The 25,055-nt window shown below is 36.0% G+C and overlaps 1 pseudogene; it reads right to left on the reverse strand.

Annotated features, from left to right (window-relative positions):
- Positions 1 to 8,505: 8,505 nt before the first annotated feature.
- Positions 8,506 to 15,236, reverse strand: LOC118597080 (annotated as a pseudogene).
- Positions 15,237 to 25,055: the final 9,819 nt, after the last annotated feature.

Genomic DNA, 25,055 nt, shown 5'->3' on the forward strand with positions numbered 1-25,055 from the left:
CAGTGAAACCATCAGGTCCAGGGCTTTTTTTTTTTTTTTTTTTTATTTTGGGGACTTTTAATGACAGATTCTATTTCCTTAGGGGTTATTGGAAAATTTAAATGTTTTATCTGGTCTTGATTTAACTTAGGTATGTGGTACCTATCCAGAAAATTATCCATTTCTTTTAGGTTTTCCAGTTTTGTGGAGTAGAGGTTTTGAAGTATGACCTGATGATTCTCTGGATTTCCTCATTGTCTATTGTTATGTCCATCTTTTCATTTCTGATTTTGTTAATTTGGACACTCTCTCTCTGTCTTTTGGTTAGTTTGGACAAGGACTGGCCATCTTGTTGACCTTCTCAAAGAACTAACTCTTTGTTTCATGAATCCTTTGTATTGTTCTCTTTATTTCTATTTTATTGATTTCAGCTCTCAATTTGATAATTTCCTGGTGTCTGTTCCTCCTGGGAGAGTTTGCTTCTTCCTGTTCAAGGGCTTTCAGGTGTGCTGTCAGGTCACAAGTGTGAGATTTCTCCAGCTTCTTTATGTGGGCATTCAGTGCTATGAATTTCCCTCTTATCACTGCTTTCATAGTGTCCCATAAGTTTGGGTATGTGGTTTATTCATTTTCATTGATCTCTAGGAAGTCTTTAATTTCTTTCTTTATTTCTTCCTTAACCCATTGGTGATTCAGTTGAGCATTATTCAGTTTCCATGAGATTGTAGGATTTCTGTAGTTTTTTCTGTTGTTGAAATCTAACTTTAAACCATGGTGGTCTGATCGAACACAGGGGGTTATTCCAATTGTTTTGTATTTGTTGAGTTTTACTTTGTGGCCAAGTATGTGGTCGATTTTAGAGAAGGTTCCATGGGGTGCTGAGAAGAAGGTATATTCTTTTTTGTTTGGGTGGAATGTTCTGTAGATATCAATTAAGTACATTTGAGCCATAAGATCAGTTAAGTCCATTATGTCTCTGTTAAGATTCAATTTGGCTGATCTGTCCAGAGGTGCAAGTGGGATGTTGAAGTCTCCCACTATTATGGTGTGGGGTTTTATATGTGATTTAAACTTTAGTAATGTTTCTTGTACATATGTGGGTGCTCTTGTGTTTGGGGCATAAATGTTGAGAATTGAGACTTCTTCTTGGTGGATGTTTCCTGTGATGAGTATGTAATGTCCTTCATCATCTCTTTTTATTGATTTTAGTTTGAAGTCTATTTTGCTGGATATTAGGATAGCTACACCAGCTTGCATCTTAAAACCATTTGATTGGAAAGTCTTTTCCAAGCCTTTTATTCTTAGGAGGTGTCTGTCTTTGAATTTGAGGTGTGTTTTTTGTATGCAGCAGAAAGATGGGTCCTGTTTTCATATCCATTCTGTTAGTCTATGTCTTTATAGGTGAATTAAGTCCATTGATATTAAGGCATGTTAATGACCAGTGATTGTTCATTCTTTTTGTTATTTTTATTTTTTGGTTGTTGTGTGTGTACTTCTTTTCTTTGGGATTTACTGCTGTGGTGTTATCTATTGCCTGTGTTTTCATGGGTGTATCTGCCTTCCTTAGGTTAGAATTTTCCTTCTAGTGCTTTCTGTAGGGCTGGGTTTGTGGATAGGTATTGTTTAAATCTAGTTTTGACTTCTCTAGCACTTTGCTTCTTCCTGTTCTCATGTGGTCTTCATTTATCATGGTCTGTTATTCTTTGTTCTCCCTTTCTGATCTTGATCCAGCTGGGATCTCCTGCTCCCCTAAGTTCTCTTTCCCTCAAACCTTGCCCTTCATTACTACCACTTTTGGCCATGTAATTCATGTAGATCTCATCCATTTCTCTGTCATTGGGTGATCCCTGTGTCTTTCCTAAGGTCCCATATTCTAGGTAGCATCCCTGGAGTTGTGTAGCAGTCTAGTCATCTCTGTTTTACATCTAGTATCCTACCATCAGTGAGTATATACCATGTTTGTCCTTCTGAGTCTGGGTTACCTCACTCACAATGATTTTTTCTAGATCCATCCATTTGCCTGCAAACCTCATCATGTCATTGTTTTTCTCTGCTGAATAGTACTCCATTGTGTATATGTACCATATTTTCTTTATCCTTCAGTTGGAGGGCATCTAGGTTGTTTCCAGTTTCTGGCTATTACAAACAATGCTGATATGAACATAGCTGAGCAAATGCCCTTGTGGTATGATTTAGCATACCTTGGATATATGCCCAAGAGTGCTATAGCTGGGTCTTGGGGGAGATGGATTCCCAATTTTATAGGGAACCACCATATTGATTTCCAAAGTGGCTGTACACGCTTGCAATCCCACCAGCAGTGGAGGAGAGTTCCCCTTGCTCCATATCCTCTCCAGCATAAGCTGTCTTCTGTGCTTTTGATCTTAGCCATTCTTACAGGTGTAAGGTGGTATCTCAGAGTCATTTTGATTTGCATTTCCTGGATAATTAGGGATGATGAGCAATTCCTTAAATGTCTTTCAGCCATTTGAACTTCCTCTGTGGAGAATTCTCTGTTTAGTTCTATAGCCCCTTTCTTAATTGGAATGTTGGGCATTTTGATGTCCAGTTTCTTAAGTTCTTTATGTATTCTGGATATCAGCCCTCTGTCAGATGTGGGGTTGGTGAAGACATTTATATCAATACTCTTTAAATTGTTCCATTGTAGTTAGAGTTTTCCTGCCTGGCCCAGTCAGGACAAATCTCTCTTACCCACCAGTCCCACAGTCTCTCAGACCCAACCAAGAAAGCACACAGAAACTTACATTGTTTAGAAACTGTATGGCCGTGGCAGGCTTCTTGCTATCTGCTTCTTTTGTCTTAAATTAACCCATTTCTGTTAGTCTATACTTTGCCACATGGCTTGTGGTTTACCAGTGTCTTTACATGTTGCTTTTCATGGTGGCAGCTGGTGGTGTCTCTCTCCAACCTTCTACTTCACAGAATTCTCTTCTCTCTTGTCCCGCTTATACTTCCTGCCTGGCCACTGGCCAATCAGAACTTTATTTACACAGAGCGATATCTACAGCACTTCCCCTTTTCTTTTTTTTTTAAGAAGGTTTTAACTTTTACATAGTACAATTACATATAACAAAACAATTATCAAGCAAGAATTACAGTTACAATATTAAAGAAGATATCCTATCTGTCTTATATTTGTGAGTCTAAGGTTTTATATCTAACTTATCTTTTATCATAACTAAGCAAAATTATAACTATCTAGTCTTCAACCACATCAAAGACCTCAGAAGGATATAATATTACCTGAGAACTGGGAGAAGGATGCAAGCAACTTTCGGGAGTCTTGCAGGGTAGACAGAGACAGCTGGCAGCCTGGACAGTCACCTAATGTTCCTTTGTAAAGTTGGGCCATTTGTCTTTAGCCAACAGGGCTAGAGTCTCTTGGTCACTTTTCTTAGTGTCCTGTAGAATGTCTGGCAGTTTCCTCTGTGAAGCAGGAACCTGAAGTACCATTTTGTCAAGCAAAGTTTAGTGGTCACCTTTTTATGGGTCTTGCACATCCAGTCGATCAAGCAGTCCAGGCAAGAACAGTTTCTTGCCCAAATGGCTATTTTTGGAAAGGTGAAGATAAGATATAAAGTGTCTTCAATGCCCATTGTTGCCTCTGAAGTATATTGGTGTTACCAGGAGCAGACAGAAAGTCTAAATTTTAAAAATATTTTAAATGCCATATTCTGAAGGTCTTTGAAGTATTTGAAGATTACCTATCTATCTGAAATATCTCTGTGTATACCTAGAAGACTTAACTAACATGGCTACAAGTATGATTATCCTAGATGATTAATTATTAATCTATTTTTAATTATCCCGTACAATTTTAAATGAGCTGTACAAACATAATGTCTTAAACAAGAGTAGAAATATACACACAGTATAACAAAATTAACTTTAAGTTTGTATCAATAGACTAAAATCTAAACCAATGTAAAACATTTTATACAAGTTGTTGCTCTTTAGAAATAAGTTCCCTAATCTACCCATTCATCCTATTATATCTATATCATATTCCTCTTTCTTCTTTAGAAAGAGATCTCATTTATAATCAACCTGCTTTAAAGAAAAATACTGTTTTTTCTCTGTCCCACACCAGAGGGCTCTTTTGATTTGGGACACAAGAATCTCTTAACCTTTTCTTTTAGCAACATGTCTGGGTTTAGAGAAGGAGTGAGCCAATTCCATCTCCAAAGCCAGGTTGATAATTTTGGGATTGTGGGCATAGTTTCTCTTACTACTTCCTGCTGGAGGGGGGCGCTGTATCTTATGGGGATACAAAGAAAATTTTAGGATTATGGAGTAGTCCATTAGGGTGAACTTCTGAGCCAGTTGCCTTGAAACCATTCTGGACATCAGATCATCTGGGCCATGTTGTCATCGGAGACCTTTCAGGTGGTCTTGGCTGATCAAACCTGATGTATCTTAATCTGGAACAAATCCACAGCCTCTGGCTTTCTGTGGAAACAAAAGCAGAGACTCCTTTCCAAAGCAACATATCCTTATATCCAAATTTTGAAGTCAAGGTACCTTTAAAATTTACATATTTGTTTAACTCAACAACTTTTATGATCAAATCTTTTTCTGTGGTTAAAAATCCCGAAGACAAGACAAACCAGATTCTCTGTGTAATATCCATCTTTGTAAGACTGAAACGCCACTGTGGCTGCTGGCTCCACCCACCTCAGCTTCCCAACATAGTGGTGGTACAGTTTATGGCCAGCTCTGGGTCTGGAGCCATGTGTACCATCAACTATCAGAAGCAGTTCTATTAAAGCAGCGCATAGCCCAGAAATCTTTTTTTTTTTTTTTTTTTTTTTAACTAGCAAAGGCTAAATCCACCACACAGCAGAGTAAAGTGTTGCTTATAGATTCCTCATTCCCGCCACACTGCAGGTCAGATGCACACGCCAGAAACCTGCCACAGTAGCTCAAACTGGCAGGCTGTCGCTAACTTGAGGGAGACAACTAGGAAGCTGTTTTTAGCTCAGTCTTAGAATCTTTTTTCTCAGGTTTTAGGTGGAAACTCTTGCCAACACATTGGACGCCATTTGTAGTTAGAGTTTTCCTGCTTGGCCCAGTCAGGACAAATCTCTCTTACCCACCAGTCCCACAGTCTCTCAGACCCAACCAAGAAAGCACACAGAAACTTACATTGTTTAGAAACTGTATGGCCGTGGCAGGCTTCTTGCTATCTGCTTCTTCTGTCTTAAATTAACCCATTTCTGTTAGTCTATACTTTGCCACATGGCTTGTGGCTTACCAGTGTCTTTACATGTTGCTTTTCATGGCGGCGGCTGGTGGTGTCTCTCTCCAACCTTCTACTTCCCAGAATTCTCTTCTCTCTTGTCCCGCCTATACTTCCTGCCTGGCCACTGGCCAATCAGAACTTTATTTACACAGAGCGATATCCACAGCATTCCATACAATACAGGCAGAAGTTATATTACCAAACTCCTTCTATGAGGCTACAATTACCCTGTTTCCTAAACCAAACAAAGATGCAAGAAAGAAAGAGAACTACACACCAATCTCCTTCATAAACAAGGATGCAAAAAATACTCAATAAAGTACTGGAAAACAAACTCCAAAACACATCAAAACATTTATCCACCATGATCAAGTAGGCTTCATCCCAGGGATGCAAGGGTGGTTCAACATATTAAAGTCCATCAATGTAATACACCATATAAACAAACTCAAAGAAAAAAAACCACATGATCATCTCACTAGATGCAGAAAAGGCATTTGACAAAATCCAACACCCCTTCATGATAAAGGTCTTGGAGCGATCAGGAATACAGGGAACTTACCTAAACATAATAAAGGCAATCTACAGCAAGCCAACAGCCAACATCAAATTAAATGGAGAGAAACTCAAAGCAATAACACTAAAATCAGGAATAAGGCAAGGCTGTCCCTTCTCCCCATATTGATTCAATATAGTACTTGAAGTTCTAGCCTGAGCAATAAGACAACAGAAGGAGTTAAATTGGATACAAATTGGAAAGGAAGACGTCAAGCTTTCCTTATTTGTACATGACATTATAGTATACATGAGTGACCCCAAAAATTCAACCAAGGATCTGATACAGCTAATAAAATCCTTCAGGAACATAGCAGGATACAAGATCAACTAAAAAAAAATCAGTAGCCCTCCTATATACAACAGACAAACAGGCTGAGAAGGAAATCAGAGATACATCACCCTTTACAATAGCCACAAATGATATAAAATACCTTGGGGTTACTCTAACTAAGCATGTGAAGGATCTATATGACAAGAACTTTAAGTCCCTGAAAAAAGAAATTGAAGAAGATGTCAGAAAATGGAAAGACCTCCCATGCTCATGGATAAGGCAGGATTAACATAGTAAAAATGGAAATCTTACCAAAAGCAATCTACAGATTCAATGCAATCCCCATCAAATTACCAACACAATTCCTCACAGATCTGGAAAGAATAATACTCAACTTCATATGGAAAAACATAATCCCAGGATAGCCAAAAGAATCCTGTACAATAAAACAACCTCTGGAGCCATCACAATCCCCAACCTTAAGCTCTACTATAGACTTTCCCTAATAAAAACAGCTTGGTACTGGCATAAAAACTGACACGTGTACCAATGGAATCGAATTAAAGACCCTGACATTCACCCGCACCCCTAAGAACATTTAATTTTTGACAAAGAAACCAAAAATGTACAATGGAAAAAAGAAAGCATCTTCAACAAATGGTGCTGGCATAACTGGATGTCAATGTGTAGAAGGCTGCAAATAGATCCGTATCTGTCACCATGCACAAAACTTAAGTCCAAGTGGATCAAAGACCTCAATATAAATCCAGTTTCTCTGAACCTGATAGAAGAGAAATTAGGAAGTAGTCTTGAACGCATTGGCATAGGAGATCACTTCCTAAATATAGTACCAGTAGCACAGACACTGAGAGAAACAATCCATCAATGGGACCTCTTGAAACTGAGAAGCTTTTGTAGAGCAAAGGACAAGGTCAACAAGACAAAGTGACAGCCTACAGAATGGGAAAATGTCTTCACATTGATTTTCAAATACAAGGATTTTTTTTTTTTTTTTGCATTGACTTGGCCATCATATTCAACAGCAACTTGTTTCTCTGTTTCAGGAAAGGAATATTCTAACTCTGCAAATGTTTGCTGATTATACTACTATATATGGGTCTTGTTTGATTTATTTAGGCCCAATTTCTTGGAACAGCTTTTATAACATTCACAAATGAAAAACACAAAACAAAGTCCTAGAGGCCTGATAAACATGGTAACTTGTTAGAGCTTTTCAAAGTCAAAAGTGAAAGAATAAATTGCTAAATGTTTCTCTCATTCTTTCCTTTTGATAGACTCCAAATGTAATGCCACAGAGGCTCTCATTTGAATCTGATGAACCTTAATGTTTGTTAGTACAGCAGTTTAGGGTAGTCATTCCCTTGAATATATGAAACATAAACCTATGAAATTCCTTTATATTTGTTCCTCAAATATTATTTTCACTGAAAACTGAGATTATTATTATCCATAAATTAAAACAGGAGAGTTGATATTTATTTTTAAGGAAATTCTGAGATCATTTTAATTTGACACTAATTTTACTACTAAGAATATTACCTGTATGAATCAATATTCATATCATGTCTTGGTTAAAATCCTAAAAGTAGTAAAACAGAAATAGATTTACATTCTCTCTCTTTTTTTTTCAAATTCACTTTTATTTGAAATTATTCTTCCCCTCATGAATTTTAGGATCCTATCTATAAAACCCATGAAACCATTCACCAACCAATACCAAAATTTCTAACAGCAAGTTATACAATTGGTCTAGGTAATAAATAAAGGTTTTCTTTCAGTGATTAAGGGAATAGTTAAGTTTCTGTAAATTTAACATAAAAATCACACTTTAAGTTTATAAAGTTTAACATGTAACTTCAAATATAGCAAGTTTTATAGGAATCTACAAGCTTTTAATTACTAAAAGGTGATTTAATTTTTTAGGTTCAAAGTTATGTTCTTCATATTTTTCTCCTACAGCTTCAACCTTTCTACACTCAACTAATTGACTGTTCCATGCCACTCTAGACACACTTGACATGACTGATCTACTTAAAGTGGTATGAATCTTTCCCCAAAGAAGGATAAAATGCAGTTTGTTATAACTGCAGATTTCTAATAAAAGGGCATCTACTACAATATCCGTCACAAAAGCTTTCAAAAGATCATTTCTTTCCTCATTGTAAAGGCAAAGAAGAACCACAAAGTCTAACACTGTGCTCCTTTTTACTCAGATGTTCAAGGACTTAAATGACAATCACACCTTTAAGAGTATAACAAAGGTGGAAACAGCAACACAACTGGCCACACTTTAGATGAAATAAATCAGGCTTTTGTTTTGTTTTTAGGACTAAAAAGCATTAGACGCTTGGACATCCAGAATCAAAGTGTGTGTGTGGGGACGGGGAAGTCATTGGCCACAACCACTCCATTGTTAATAACGTCTTGGGCTCTAGGAACGAGATCTTGAGCATGACCTGTATCGACTGTAATAAGGAGAAGGTGACCTTCTTCTGTACCGGTAATCATAATCTCCATATCTGTCATAGCCTCTATCATAGTAAAAATCCTGCCGTCTACCACCTCCACCTCCACCACCACTATGAGTCAGTCTGCCCATGTAAATGCCTGGTGTAGGCGTGTGTGCTCTCATGGTAATAGAATAATCCACATGAATTCTTCTACCATCCAGCTCCCTCCCATTTGCCCTTTCTATAGCCTCCTTAGAGTCATCTATCCTCTCAAAATACACAAAAGCAAATCCATGTGACCTTCCGGTTCGCTCATCATAAACTATTTTGACACCACTCAATGGTCCATCCATATCGAGAGAATACTTCACGAAGATCTCTCTCTGTTGTGTACAAACTGAGGCCAAAGACACCCAGGCAAGTGTTGGAATCTGGATTTGCCCTGCTGCCTGTATGTCTTCTGCGATTAGACATTGGAGAGTGACTCCGGCTTCTTCGTCGAGGATACTCTGGCGTATAGGATCTACTTTGAGATCGTCTTCTATGAGAGTAGGACGGGGACCAAGTGTAGCGTCTAGGAGAATGGCTCCTTGATCTTGACCTGGATTTTGATCTTGATCGAGAATGGGATTCAGAATGTTTGGAAACTCTTGATGGACTTCGAGATCCTGACCTGCTCTCTGATTTTACGTGAGCAGGAGTTCCCGTTGGAGATTTTGACTGAGAGCAATGCTCTCTGCCCTCCAAGTTTTTCTCCTCTACATGTTGGCCAGGAGTTCCTGAGAACTAAATAAGACACACAAGTCTCGGCTCCAGGGCCGACAGCCTAGTCACCCCGCTGTCTGGAGTGTGGGGAGGGGAAGGCGAAGGCGACAACGGCCGAGGCGCTCTGCTCCCACGAGCTTGCACCCTGATCTAGCCCGATTTCTTCTGATTTACATTCTCTTAACTGCTGTCTACATTCTTCTGTCTTTGGTCTCTGTTAAAAAGATAATAAATCTTAACTATTACTAAACTCTTAAATTGCATACATGTGTCTACACATATATGAAATAAGCAAATCAAACCACATTTAGTAATTTGTTAATTTAACTGTTTCCTTAAATAAACCACAAATTCCTTGATAGCAAACTATTTCTACTGTTTATTTTGGATTCCTTACTAGAAAGTATTTATTAAATATTAGTCATGTAAATCAATATACAATGAAATATCTTCTTTGCTTCATAGCAGTTATTAAGAAGGATGCTACTTAAAAAATACAAGTTAACCAAAATAAAAACTGGGCCAGGTAGCTAGGTTAAAAACATGAAAATTAATTGTGCTGTCTTTGCTTTAGGAAATTATGAACATGTTGGGACATTAAAAATGTTTCTTGCTCTCTGTTCTATCATCTTTGTAGAAGCTGAACTCAATCCTCAAGGCTTTGCCCTTGTGGACTAATTATGTTCCAAAGAGCTCAACTTTTAATATTATTTCCTTGAGGCTGAGGAATTCAGCAAGTGATGGGGGCAGACAGGTCACAGGCCTGCATGTCTTTCTGCCACCTAAGAAAAATGTGAGATTTCCCTACAGCATATATAGTAATATGCAATTAGAGTACAGTATTAAAGTTTATTTGAGTTTATAATATTTTTACTTTTTATACATTATTTTTTCATACTTTGTGTTGAACTTAGACTGCCAATAACGCTAGGCAAAGGTTTGACCATGCAGTTATATCTTCAGCCATGTTAAAACTGTTTATTTTGAGACAAGATTTTGTGAAATTTCTCACGCTCACTCCAAGGGCAATGCATTCAGGTCTTGAAATTGCAATTCTCACTCTATGGCTACAAAAGCAGCTGAGATTACAAGTCTGTACCACCACTTTTGTCTGGTAATCTTTTAGAGCCAGGCAAGACTTCCAGTGGTGGGAATGGGTTACAGTTGGTTGAGATTTAACCAATGGGAGATCTCTAAACAACCCATCCTGATTCTAGGACAAAAACTTCTTTCTGAAAATTGGCAACAGGATACAATTGCTGAGGAGAACATCCATAAAGCTAGTGCCTGCATGGAGCCTTCACCTCTATGTTCTAGTCTCTTGCTTGAGAAAATATTCTGTAGGCAACTGATAGAGAAAGCTGAACGTTAACCCAGCCACAAAACCCCCCACCTACAATTTGTCCTACCTGCATGAAATTCTGGGGCAACAGTGGTACATAACTTGTGGGGGTGACCAAATAATGTTTGGTTTAACCTGAGGTCCATGCTACTGAGAGGAAGCCATGCCCTACACTGCCTGGATGGCCAAAAAATAGAGACTGGATAACCCAGGGTAAACATGACTGGCAAAATAAATGAAAATACCAATGAAATAATTCTTAATGATATTCTTTTATACTCATAGATTGGGACCTTGTGCAGAAACTGGATAGAAGAAGATGCAGAGACTTGTATCAAAACATTATACATAGAGATAATCTAGATGGACAGAACATGCTCAAAAGGTTAAGAGCAGAAAGCTATGAAACAATAGGAAGATTACAAATCAAATAAATTTTAATAATTTTGGTCTTTTACTCAAGTCAATAAAATATTGATACTTGTTACATATTTGAAGTAAAATGTACAGAATTACTTACACTAAGGCATGTCAACATTAAAAATACATTTTTGAAGCATTTGTTTCTCATTTTGAGTGTCTTTATTATATATTTCCAAAGCATCATGATTAATTGCCATACTGTACTAAACCATATGCCATTAATGTCTTTTCATTTTAATGCCACACCATAACATAAAAATGTAGTCTACCCATGCTTCTTTTTTGTTCATTTCAATACATTTATAATTAAAATGAAATGACATCCCTTCTTTCATTCCCTTTCCTCCTCCCTCTTTCATTGACATTCATGTGTATATAGATGTGTGTGTGTGTGTGTGTGTGTGTGTGTGTGTGTGTGTGTATGTGCATGTACAAGTATGTAAACACAAGTTGTTGAGTCCATTTTGCTGTTTGTATGTATATGGTTTCATGTCTTATCATTTTGTATTAAACATCCAGTAAATTGGATTCTTAAAAATTATTTTGAATGTATGATTTACTCAGATTATTCAAATAAAAATTTATTACATGACTATCTTTCCAGATGAAAAAAAGTTGATAGTAGAGATAAAAAAAAATGTGCTTTTCCTGAAGAGGCTTAAATATGATGTACAAATAGATGATTTTAATGACATAGAAAATATTATTTCATGATTGAGGGGATAAATGAAGTTCAAAGCAGTTGTTCATTGAATACAGGTGTTGCAGCTTTGAATGACTTCAGGTAACAAACACATTTAATAAACTTTTTCAAAGAAACTGAGTTAACTTTAACCAATTTAGTATCCTAAAATTCTAAGTGTAATTCTCTATTTTTTATTTAACAGAAGAAATGTTATACAAAAAAAATTTGTTCCAAGGCTTTTTCTTTTTCTACATAGAGTTATTACTTTTAATAACTTAATTACTAGGTATTTAAATTTTTATATAAAACCATCTTTTCTCACTTTTGTAAAGGAATAGTATTGTAAAAAAAATTACTAATCAGAGATTTTTTTCCACCATAAAATATAATTATAGTGATTTTTTTGCCTTTAAATGAATGCCTTCATTTTCATATATTTATTTAGTACCCTAGATTATAATATCGATATTCTTTCAAAAATGAACATTTTTAAAATCAGTATGGTGACATGCAGGTTTTAGCACAATAAAAGCATGAAGAGAATAATAACCTCCATGCAATTACTTTTGAGTCTGCTATTTTGTCATTCACTGTGTAAGCTTTCACTGCTAGTTGGGGATATAATTTCTTTCAATTGCTCAGAGAAACTGCAGTTTTAAGAGTAGCATAGCAATAAGCATGCAGAAAAAGGGTCATGCTGGTCCAATCTGATCATTACTCCATTTTGAAGAGTATGTAAACATTCTGACCCTCCCGTCATCTCCTGTGTTTTCTGAACAAAAATGTTATCATGGATATGCAAAGAAGGCAAAATCAACATGGTGGTCCAAAGATATAATCCTCTAACTTGAAGGTATCTGCTTGTTTCCTCACACTAGATCAATGTACTTCCAAAAGTTCTTTCTGGTTATGTACCTATATATGTTGAGTGTGTAAGTACAAGTATATGTGTAGAAGCTACATATGTCCTTCCACAGTTAGTAATACAAATAAAGTTATACATATGAAACTATTTATGCTTTTGTGTCCCTTACGTAAACACATACTATCCATATATATTTCCCTTTATTTTTGGTGAGATATCAGAGCAAGGGTCAAAGGAAAAGTTTTATGTGTTTGAGCTAGGCATTAGTTTTGTTCTTCCATTGTGCAAAGTGCAGATGAAGTCCTAAGCACATGGGTAGTGCTTACACTGCTAATCCCATGACAATGTCTTGGACCATGGGAATTTGACAAAAACTGGTTTGAGCCTCAGAAGGATGGCAAAGCCTTCCTTTGGTCTGAAATTGTGTGTTGCCAGTTCACAGAATGTGTTAAATGATCTGCCCATTTGGTAACTTTGTGAAAACCAGTCTCTCCTATTCCCCATCGTCGCTCTGAAAAAGTCTCCACATGAAGACAATTTTGCTGACATTTTTCTGCCGGTTATGACCCTTTCTATACACATAGTAAGCTTTTTTATTAGAATATTCTCAATCATCTTGCAAAGAATCTGTATATCATTTTCCCTGTTTAAATATAGCAGCACTTCCCTCAGAAGATTTCCTTACTGCTTGTGTGCAAAAAGTGCTTTTCAGAAAGCATCTATCATCTGTCACTCTGAAGGCAAATATTTGTTTGTGAAAAAATATTTCATTATCTGTTAATTGTGTTTATTTGACAGTAGAATATCTTATACATAAGTAAAAATATGTATTGATAAACTAAGAGAATTTCCATTTCTCAAAACAGTGATTTCTTTTTAACCTTATTCTTATTCTCTGGATATTGCTCCTTGGAGAAGGAATCATAGCTAGATGATTTTGACAACTATGATTCTCTGAAAGAATGGCAGTGGCTAGATGGCCACAGTACAAATAATGTGTTACAAGTTTTTTGTTTTGCAAGTTTTGAAAGAGTAGACCATGCACATAATTGGCAGGCAAAGATTTCCTCAGACATCTAACTTAATATAATGGCTAATTATCTTAAATGAAAATCCAAGACTGATGGTGTAAGTAGTATTATAAAAGAAAACTTTTTTTTCATTATACAATGCCAATTTGGGAGTGATTGGGACTTTCCTTGTTTGTGTATTTGTATAAAGTAAGTTACAGCAGTTTACTTCACACTCACTATAATTTATTTCTGTGGATTCCTGAACTCCCAGGGAAAACAAGGAAGGGAGGCATGCTTCAAGCTCTGTAAGGACTTCTACATCTCTAGGATTTGAATGCATCTAGAAAGGCATCGTTATTTTAGCTGAAAAGATTCCATAGTTGACTGCCCTTCAAGTTTAGCAACTTATACCAACAATCATTTGTAATGTGCAGAGCATTTCCCCACTTCATCTAAAGAACATAATTCTGAGATATGGCGATTTAATCAATGGTTTTCAGACTTAAGTAAAGTTGCAAATCTCTCTAAAGCAATGTATGACTTTAATATTTTAGACTGCTTGTTGACACAGACTCATCTGTGCTGAGCCTCAGCTGTGAGATTACCATGCAGCTGGGTAACAACCCCCCTCCTAGTCCTGATCTGCTCCTGCTGAGGGGGCCGGCTGATGGCATCCTTGAAGACATCTTAGTGTTGATCACGACTTAGGCTAGTGTCTTATTAAATTTCTTGGGAACTTGATTTGGTTATGCCTTTGTATTCGGCTTTTGAAAAATTCTCCCTAGAATTTACATAAAGGGAGTTAAATGAAGGATGACACAAACATCTTGAGCAATAACTCCACAGGTGGTTTTGTTGAGTGACTATCTTCAGGACTCTCTGGGAAATTATATCACTTTCAGTGAGTGAAAGTTACTCTCTCAAATTGAGTTATTTCAATAGTTATAGCTGTTATCTTGAACAAATAAGATTACATCTGTACGTGGTCCAACATAGCATTCAATTCAAAAGATATAAATTACATTATGGTTCATTGTCTGCTTCAATATCATCCATAAAGCAAACAAATATTTATGTTTGAGTTCTAGTCTAAGAATATTATGTGTGTTTTATTGCTAAAGATAAAATATTTTTCTCCTTATTTTATTTGGAAGTGAAGTGCAATGACAAAGTTTAATTCCATGACAATAAAAATTCTTAAAGTAATGCTGTAAAATAGGAAATCCAGAAATAAAAGTATAAATCAAACATGGTTATATTTCCATTATTTATTTTAGAATTAATTATCTTTAAAAATAATAATATTAAAAGCAAGTTGAAGCTTGTTTATTCAAGGTCATTTTTTACAGTTTATAATTTTCCAGATTTTCTGTTACTTCTTTTTTATTTACCAATCAAATTTTTATTTACATTAATTTGAAAGCATATGGATGCATGATTCCTCAATAAGCTAGTATATTCATGTACATAATTTTTAGATGTATATAGTCATTTCCAAGCAATTGAGATAAAAATAAGAAATAAATGTGACCACTATCAACAACTGGCTAAAGAATCATCATATTAAGGATAAGACTTACGTTCATTCTTAAGGAACCCATGATGTTGGAAAATTACTCAGATTCTTTCAACCATAGTTCTGATGGCTTAAAGGGGATATTGTAGAGTAAGAAGCTATAAAAAGTAAGTGTCCTGAAAGAATTTTTCAAGATAAAATTTCTATGTAAGTATATTTGACATTTGTCATTTGCCTTTACTAATAAATCGTTTCTCTTGTAAACAGTTAATAAAGCGTAAAGCCCTAAGTTTTGTGATCAACTCAGTCCTATTATAACATTCATACATAGACAAATGTAACACCAAGTATTAAGAGAATTTTCATAATGCCTCGGTACAGTGAATATACTGACATTTTAAAGAATTTCTAAAGAACTATGTATTCCATTTTAAGTATTTTTTTTAATTTGTTTGAAAACAGAGAAAAAATACAGCTTAAATCATGGCTGTGGAAACATTTAAAATATTCAGTTTTTTTAGTAATTAATTTGCTGAGTTTACTATATTACTGAGTAGGGGAATACATTTTTTCTGTTTTTAAAGATTAACATTAACTTCTTATAATTGAGTGATAAATTTGGAAGGATAGCTATATATAGTGACACAAGTAAACCTAGAATTTAATACTTTAAAGCAAAAAGAAAAAAACATTGATTGTGTATTTATTATTTCAAGTAACTAGTATTTGTTGAATACACTACCTATCATATCTTGATATAGTCAATGATGGGATTTTTGTGCCAGTTAATGTTTTGTAGAAAATGTTGCTTATTCTTTGCAAAAGGATAGTGATATTTACCATACAATGCAACAAACTCTTGCCTTCTATTAGTATAAGAAAAATAAATTATGTTCAGAGAATTGACTGTACATCATCTGTCTTAGTTAAGGTTTCTATTACTTTGAAGAGACAGCATGACCATGACAACTCTTATAAAGAAAACAATTAATTAAGTTGGCTTTCTTATATTTTCAGAGGGTCAATCTATTATTGTAATGGTGGGGAGCATGGAAGTGTGCAGGAAGACATGGTGCTGGCTACATTTTGATATGCAGGCCATAGGAAGTCCATTGACACACTTCATGGGATCCTGATCATAGGAAACCTGAAACTCTGCTCCCACGGTGGCATGTTATTTGCGACTAGTCCAAACCCTTTCCAACAAAGACACACCTCCTAATTGTGCCACTCCCTATGAGATTATGAGATTATGAGGTTATGAGATTATGAGATTATGAGGTCCAATTACATTCAAACTACTGCACCATCATATGAAAGAACCCAAAGGAATGAGGTAACGATTTCCCTCAAGTTTAAACTGAGACTTGAAATTCAAACCCCTTCTAAGAACACATTTTCCCACTAGGATTTGAGCAGTAATGGTCTGAACTTGAAGAAATGTAGTCCTGAGGGCTAGAACCATTTGCTCAGGCTTCTGACCCTGCTTGTTCTGAGGTGAGCTATAGTGTTGCTCTCTACAACACGTATATTTGTAAATATGCCTCAACTTAAGGAAATAAAGGCACAATAGATTTTGTGAGTTGTTCTAAGAATTCCACTTAATAAAAGTTCTCAAAATGTCTCTGATATTTCAGTAGAGAAACTGGAGACCAAAATTTCTAATTTTTAAAAAGAATCTGTGTCCTCAATACTTTTTTTAGGTGTTGTATAAATAGTTCTCTGATGGCCTTGCACTAACTAATACATTTTACTGGACTCTTTTATATATATATATATATATATATATGTATATATTTCTTTATATTTCAGAATTTCATATATCCCCTCAACATTCCTATAAACGATCTTCCCCATCTATGGATGTATTGTAGCAGGTGTGATCATGTATGTGTACATCTTGTGTAGATAACACAGCTGCTGTGAATTCATGACTGCAGTGGCTATGTCGTGTCCAAAAGACAGTATTTCCAAGGACTCCTCCATATCCTTTAGCTCTTATATTGTTTCTCAATGTTCTTTTATACATTTTCCTGTCATTTTGTGGTTGGCGAATCAAAACAGATGCAATAAATTTGGGGCTGAACATTCAGTTTCTCATCTGCATCATTCTGACCAGGTAAGATGCAGTTCATTGACTATAGTCCACAGCAAAAGGAAGCTTCTCTGACCAACCTTGAATGCATCGAAGGTCTATTGATAGAAAAATAAATATTTAGAAGGAAACTTGACAGCATGATCATTTAGAAAAATAATAGCAGATTCTACTATAGAGCCTATGACCTCCCCATCTGCGTTCTTTCAACCAGGATTATAATACTAGTCATGAATTTGCCTTCTGTAGAGCAGGACTCCAAGCCAGTCAAAATGTGGTAAGGTATCCATCACAGTCATGTGACTATTGTGACAATAAACACATCTTGCCTTTCAAGTTTGTGTTGCAGTATGCAAGGTTTAGCATGGATAAGATCCTGAATGTCATCTCTCTCCTAGGGCCTGAACATTACTTTCTAGCACTATGAAAGCAAGCCATCAGGAAGGAATTTTCTTGATCAATTTTAGATTGATTTGCCTGTGTCCTACAGCTCAAATCCATGGGTTCTTCAGAAGTGGGGTCTTAGCATGTATTTATGGTTGTTATCTTTATTAGTCACTTTCTGAGTGCTGTAATAAAACACCATGATTTGGGTGACTTATTGAAAGAAGAGTTCACTCTGGCTTATGGTTCCAGAGGGAGAGTGCATAATGATGGGAAGGCATGATAAATAAGGATCTCCCACAGCAACAGGACCAAGAAGAAGGAAGTTCCTATCTTCAGCTGTTAAAATGGCAAAAGTTTGCTTTATTTTGGAGACTTCTGGAGTATTCCTGAAAAATAAATAATAAGGAGGCATCTCAAGCATTGTATTGCAATTTTCATCTAATAACCTATGTGTTCTGGGAGTGAACCCACCTATGTTGAGTAATTACTTTTGTTTTGTTTTCAAATGTATTTTAAAAATTTGTGGGTCTATGTGATGTTTTTACATAGATTCTTAGTATGGTTAATTCACCACCACCTACTATGCTTTAAGCTAATAAATTAATATATCTGTGTTAATGCATTATATATCTACAATCATGAATCCAATCAGAAAAACTATATGGAAATATAATTGAACAGTATCTTGTTGTCCAGAAATATTTCCCTAATGATCAAACATAAAAATATGTTTTCTTTAAAATTTTAAATAAAATGACAATTTTATATTTTTATATGTTTATTTTTATCTTTTATGGACAAAATATAATAGTAAAGGAGATTATTTTAATACTGATTTCACAGAGGTAAATAATAAACTAAATAGTATATTATATTTTAGGAAATTAATGTATAGAGAAGCCAAATGAAAGACACTTAATTTAGAGGTGTTGGAGAAAAGAGATTTGGGGATAAACAGAGACCTGAAGTACAGAGTAATGTTAGTGTATCCTAAGAATGGAGATGAAATATTGAAAGAGTGACATTTGTATGGAAATGTCCTGAAGGTAAAATTAAGGATGACAATCAAGAAAGAGAGAAACCCAAAATTTCTGAGTGAAACATCAAGATCATATGCCAGTGCACTGTAGTGGGTAGCCAATCCAGCTTTGGCCTGGAAGTTCCAACCCCCATTGAGGCTTTGGTAATGGTCACGCCCACAAGGCAGGGCTGAGAGAGGACACTGAAGACCCAGGATCAAGAGGAGAGGCTTCTCTTGGTTCCAGTACCCTGGACGCTGGAGGTAGAGTGAGCAGAGTTCTCCAGAGAACACTGCCCAACTGCGCCATACCTTTCCCAGACCCTGCAACCTATCCCTTCATTTGTAAGTTACCCCACAAAATAAACCTCCCTTTTAACTATGTGGAGTGGCCTTAATAATTTCACCAATAGTGCACTGACTCATTAATAAGTACTTTTACCCAAGCATGGTGGTAAATGCCTTTAATCCCAGCACTCAGGATGCAGAGGCGGATGGATCTCTGAGTTCTAGATCAGCTGGTCTATAATGAGTTCTACAACAGCCAAAGCTGTTACACAGAGAAAACCCATCTTGAGAAACCACAAATATAAAACCTCTTTTAGATGTCTTAATTTTCTATGTCACTGGGTCTGTAAGATTTGGTCATTAATTACTCATAGATAAGGTAAATATGGTTAAATTTGCTTATTTACCACCACCACAGTATAAAATTAATTGGTTAATTGCATATGAGCAACACATTCTAAGTCCTTCTCTATTTCTAAGAATCATGGGATCCCTGTGACATTCTGTTTGTCTTAACAACCAAAGACACCAAATGCATTTCCTTTATAAACAAAATCAAGGCAAATAATTACAGTTGTGGTGACTTCCATCCTATGAGCTATTTGGAATACCTGTACTATTATCTGGAAACACCAATTACATTGAGAAAATAATGTCACACTAAATGTGTAAGTTCCAAAACACCCGAAGCATCTCATTATAAGATAAAGATAAACTTGGTTCCAGAGAAAAATACACAGGAGATAAACTCAATAGAAATCTATGATCAATACTATGCAAATTTATTATGTGTTTCTATTTGGGTTTTTCAGGTGTCACTAAGCAACACTTTCCTGAGCATAGAAAAGCATCTGCTAACAGTGAGCATTCATTCTCTTCTGTCACTCTGTGTGTGTTTCCCTGCATCTCTCTGTCTGTCTCTGTCTCTGTTTCTATCTCTGCCTCTCTTTCCTGCTCTCTCTCTCTTGATCTCCCACTCTCGCTCTTTTTTCTAAATCTTTCATATCACTATTCACTGATACATTTCTTTTTCAATCCAGGCTTTTTTTTTTTTTCTTCAGCAGCACATAAATAAATAAATCTGCCTCACAGATTTGTTCTGGCAAGTAGCTGTGCCAATATGGCATACTGACAAAGTCCATGTGATTTGCATTGGCGTAGGTAATAGTGTTGACATTTTATTAGAAGCCAAGGCTGAGGTGCTATCTCAAAAATGCCTAAAAGCACTCTCTACACATCCATGCTTCTATTGACATTTTATGATAGACACCATCTGGTTAGAAAACAGCTAGTGTGACTCCAGGTATCATGTCATCCAAATAAATAGAGAGGATGAAAAAAGAATAGAGAAAATGTATGTCATCTAGAGTGACTACTGAAGTGAGGATATTCTCATTCAGTAGTATTTGCTACTCAAGGGTCAAGACACAATCTAGGATGCCAACACTCATGTAAAAAGCTGGACACGGATAGCACACATTTATAATGGAAAATCTTTGCAATTTTAGGAGTGCTTGTTAGCCAGTCACATTGTATAGGTGGGATCAAGTTCAGTCAGACACTGTTTTAAAAAATGTGAAATAGTTTGAGGAAGAAACTTTATATTAATCTCTAGCCTCCATATGCAAGTACACATATAGGCACATACATAGAGGAAACTAATATTCAGCAAGGAATTTCAAACTTACACAATGTCCAACAGAATTTTCATACATATAAATATTAATAACTAATGCAGATTTTTTAAGCCCTAGACTGAAAAAATAGATTTATTGGATAGTAATCATGATTTAACCCCTTGCACCTAGGTAAGACTACTCCCCCAAGAAAACTGACCAAATATCCTGGCTGTTTGTGCAAAACATTTGGTTATAGAAATAGACTTTTGTATGCTTATACATGAAATTATGAGAAGTTGGTGAGGAAATAAAAAGAGATAGAGATACAAAGAGAGAAACTTGAACAAAAGTATCAAAACTAAAAACATGGAAAATATATTTCAGGAAGGTATTAAATTAGTACTTTAAAAATATAAATTAGAAAAGGGTTATAAAATTTATATTTTATTAACTTCTGATAATGCCAGGGAGTTTGATATTGTATACAGTGTGAGAAATACATTTTCATTAGAAAATGGAAGGTGTTTAATTAATATATAAACTGAAAAGACTTTGTAGGCAATCTCCTTTGAATGGATTACATGAATCTAGGAAAAGCAAGAGAATAATTTGGTGAAAAGGTACCATGGGCTTAACTTATTTGTTCCAAAGTAAGACACAAGGGAAGATTCTTTATTTATCTTTTGAGAAAGTGTGTTGTGGATGCATTACTAGAATATTATCATATTATGCTTTAATTTCCACTGGATGAAATAGTTAGTAAAATAAATACAAGCATGCAGTGATGAAACACCACCTAACTCATACATCAGTTAGTGTTAATTAAGTATATATAACCTATAATTTAATTAAAAGTATGTTTTTCTTATAACATCATAGCATAGTGATACTGTGTGTGGTTATCATAGTACTGCATTTGTAATTAAGTAAGAATACACAATAAAACTTAAAAATAAAGCCTTATATCTGTGAATGGCCATATGCATTTCACAACACAACACATACAGAAGATATATGGCAAGGCTTAAGTCACACACACACAAACACACACATTTAAAAAAATAAGTGGGTTGAGCACATTCATTTGTATTTGTTTTTCTTCATCTATAAAGAGAGAAGACATGGTACCTAATCATTGATATTAAGGTGTGTTTCTTGGATGCAGCAGCAGCAGAATGGATCCTTTTTTGAATATATTTTGTTAGTCTGTGTCTTTTTATTGTGAAATTACGATATTGATGTTGAGAGATATCAATGAGCAGGGTTTGATTCCGGTTATTTTGTTGTTGTCATTAGTGTGTGTGTGTGTGTGTGTGTGTGTGTGTGTGTGTGTGTGTGTGTGTGTTTCCTTGGTTGCAACTTTTTATTCCCTTTGTTTTCTTTGGTGTGATTAACCTCTTAGTTTTGCGGGGTATAGTAGGCTGTGCTGGCATCTGTGGTTGCTTACAATCTATAGCACACATAACCAGGACCTTCTGGCTTTTGGTGTCTCCATGGAGAAGTCAAGTTTTATTGTAATAAGTCTGCCTTTAAATGTTAATTGGTGTTTTTTTCTCTGCAGCTTTTAATATTCTTTCTTTGTTCTGTAAGTTTAGTGTTTTGATTATTATTAAGTATTGGGGGGGGACTTACTTTTCTGGTCCAATCTATTTGGTGTTCTGTATGATTCTTGATAGGCAACTCTTTCTTTAGGTTAGGAACATTTTCTATGATTTTGTTGAAAATATTTTGTAAGACTTTGATCTAGGTTTCTTCCCCTTCCTCTATTCCCATTATTCTCAGTTTTGATCTGTTCACAATGTCCCAGATTTTCAGAATGTTTTGTGCCATTTGTGGTTTTTTGTTTTGTTTTGTTTTGCTTTGTTTTTGTTTGGTTTAACATTTTCTTTGAACTGATGTGTCCATTTCTTCTATGTGTCTTCAGAGCCTGAGAGTCTTTCTTCTATCTCCTATAATCTGTTGGTGAAGAGTGCCTCTGTAGTTCCTGTTCAAGTACCTAAATTTTTCATTTCTTATTTGAGTTTTCCTTATTGATTTTCCTTCTATTTTCAGGTCTAGAATGGTTTTATTCATTTCTTTCCACTATTTGTACATGTTTTCACAAATTTCTTTAAACAATTTATTTATTTATTTAAAGAAGAAACATGCTCTTCATATTCATAAAGGCTATTTTATGATATTTTTCTTGTGCTTCAATTATGTTGGAATATTCAGGCCATGCTGTGGAAGGGTTGCTGGACTCTAGTGAGATGTACTGTCCTGGGTGTTATTGACTGTGTTTTAAAGATGGTATATAGTTGGGAAGATTATAATTCTAGATGCTGATATCTTGTCTTGTCTTTGTTGGGTGAGTGTTTTGGTCATTCATTTCCTTTGCCATTTCTGGTTCTTAGGGTGTTGTGGTGGCTGTGTGTTGCCTATAGGAAAATCTTTGAGTATCCTAATAGATGTGGGCATTGGAGATATGTTTCTGGATATTGGGACCCGACAATGTGTAATGGGGATTAGCTAGGGGCAGTAAAGGGGACTCACAAGAGGGAAAAGAACAGAATGCTTAACCAGGATTTGCTTAGTTGGTCTTTTGCACTTGGGAAGGAATACTTTAAAACATGCATTTTCACTCTTTTAGATGTAAAGGTCTTTTCAGAGTATGAAATGCTTATTCATGGAGGAATGGACAGAGAGATGAAGATCTGCAGTTGGCTAACTTATTTCCCTGCTCAGAGTTGCCTGTGGGTTCACAGGGAGTGCCTGTTGGAGTTGGGGCTAGGGGCAAAGCAATGAGTTGGAGGGAATAAAGTTTGGAGGGGAAATCTGTGTGATCCACTGGAGATCGGTGGAGGAGGAAAAGGGAGGCTACAGCAGCTACTCTGCTTCAGAGCTGGGCATGATACTGGGGCATTGGACTTGGAAGAGCAGAACTAGAGGTGAAGATCTTTAGTTAGCCAACTTGCTTCCCTGGCAAGAATAGCCTTCGTGTTCCCAAGGAATGCCTGATGGGGTTGGCAGCAGAGATAAAGCAATGAGTAGGAGGGTTGAGTTAGAAGAGGAAGATCTATGGAATCAATAGGTGATGGGGGGCTGGGGCACGGAAGGCTGCAGCATATGTCCTGTTGTAGAGCTGGGGGCAAGACTGGGGGTTGGACTTAGAAGAACAAAGGGTCTTTCTGCTTCCCTGGCAGCAGTGGGTAGGCACACTTCAAAATACAACTTAAAAAAAAATAATTCCAAAGGTACACCCTTCCTAGTTTGGCATTGCCATTCCCAGAAGACATAGACAATTAAATTAAAATTCCAGTTCAAGAAGATGGGAAACCTCCCATAGTTGTCTGAATGAGAATGGCTCCTATAGAATGTCTGAATACTTGTTCCCCAGTAGGAAGAACTGTTTAAGACGGATTAGGGGGCATGGTCTTCTTGAAGGAAATATGTTACTGGTGGCTGGTTATGAAGTTTCAAAAGCTCCTAAGTCCATAATATTCCTTGCTATATATCTCTGCCTTATGCCTGAGAAAAATTATGTAAGTTTTCAGCTACTGCCATGCTTTGTAGTTAGAGTTTTCCTGCCTGGCCCACAGTCAGGACAAATCTCTCTCACCTGCCAGGCCCATAGACGCTCAGAACCAACCAAGTAAACACACAGAAACTTACATTGTTTACAAACTGTATGGCAGTGGCAGGCTTCTTGTTATCTATTTCTTTTATCTTAAATTAACCCACTTCTATTAATCTATACTTTGCCACATGGCTCGTGGCTTACCAGTACCTTACATCTTCCTTGTCATGGTGGTAGCTGGCAGTATATCTCCACCCCAGCCTTTCTCTTCCCAGCATTCTCCTCTTCCTTGTCCCACCTACCCTATCCTTCCTGACTGGCTACTGGCCAATCAGCACTTTTATTTTAACCAATCAGAGCAACATATTTGACATACAAAACATCCCATAGCAATGCTCCCTGCCACAATGGTCACAAACTCTAACCCTATGGAACTATGAGCTACAAATTAATCCCTTTTATCTATAAGTTGCCCTCACATGTTGTCTTATCAGAACAGTGTAAAAGTAACTAAGACATCATAGAGCAACATAAAAGTAACTATGAAACATTGGCCAAAGAGTCCCCAGACATTTCCCAAACTGCACAGGCTATTGCTATTGTCATTGGTTACCCACCATAACTACATGATAAGACCCTATTGCTGAAGGCAGCATACACTTTGGCTCTAGGAAATTTTCAATTTCTAAAAGCACTATCCTGTATCATTGTATTTCAAAAACTTCATTGTACTCATCATGAATAGTTTTTCTTAAGTCTATATGTTTAGTCTAGAAATAGTCTATTCAATAAAATTGACCTTATTTTATTTCCATTCAATCCTTTGCATGCATAATCACATTTTTGCATACAGGTTTTTTTCCTTGTATTGCACTACTATGATGAGAAACAGAGCATCCAACATGATAATAAACAATACAGGCTTTTTAAAATTTATTATA

Source organism: Onychomys torridus, chromosome 16, assembly GCF_903995425.1.
Source record: "Onychomys torridus chromosome 16, mOncTor1.1, whole genome shotgun sequence".
NCBI lineage: Eukaryota > Metazoa > Chordata > Mammalia > Rodentia > Cricetidae > Onychomys > Onychomys torridus.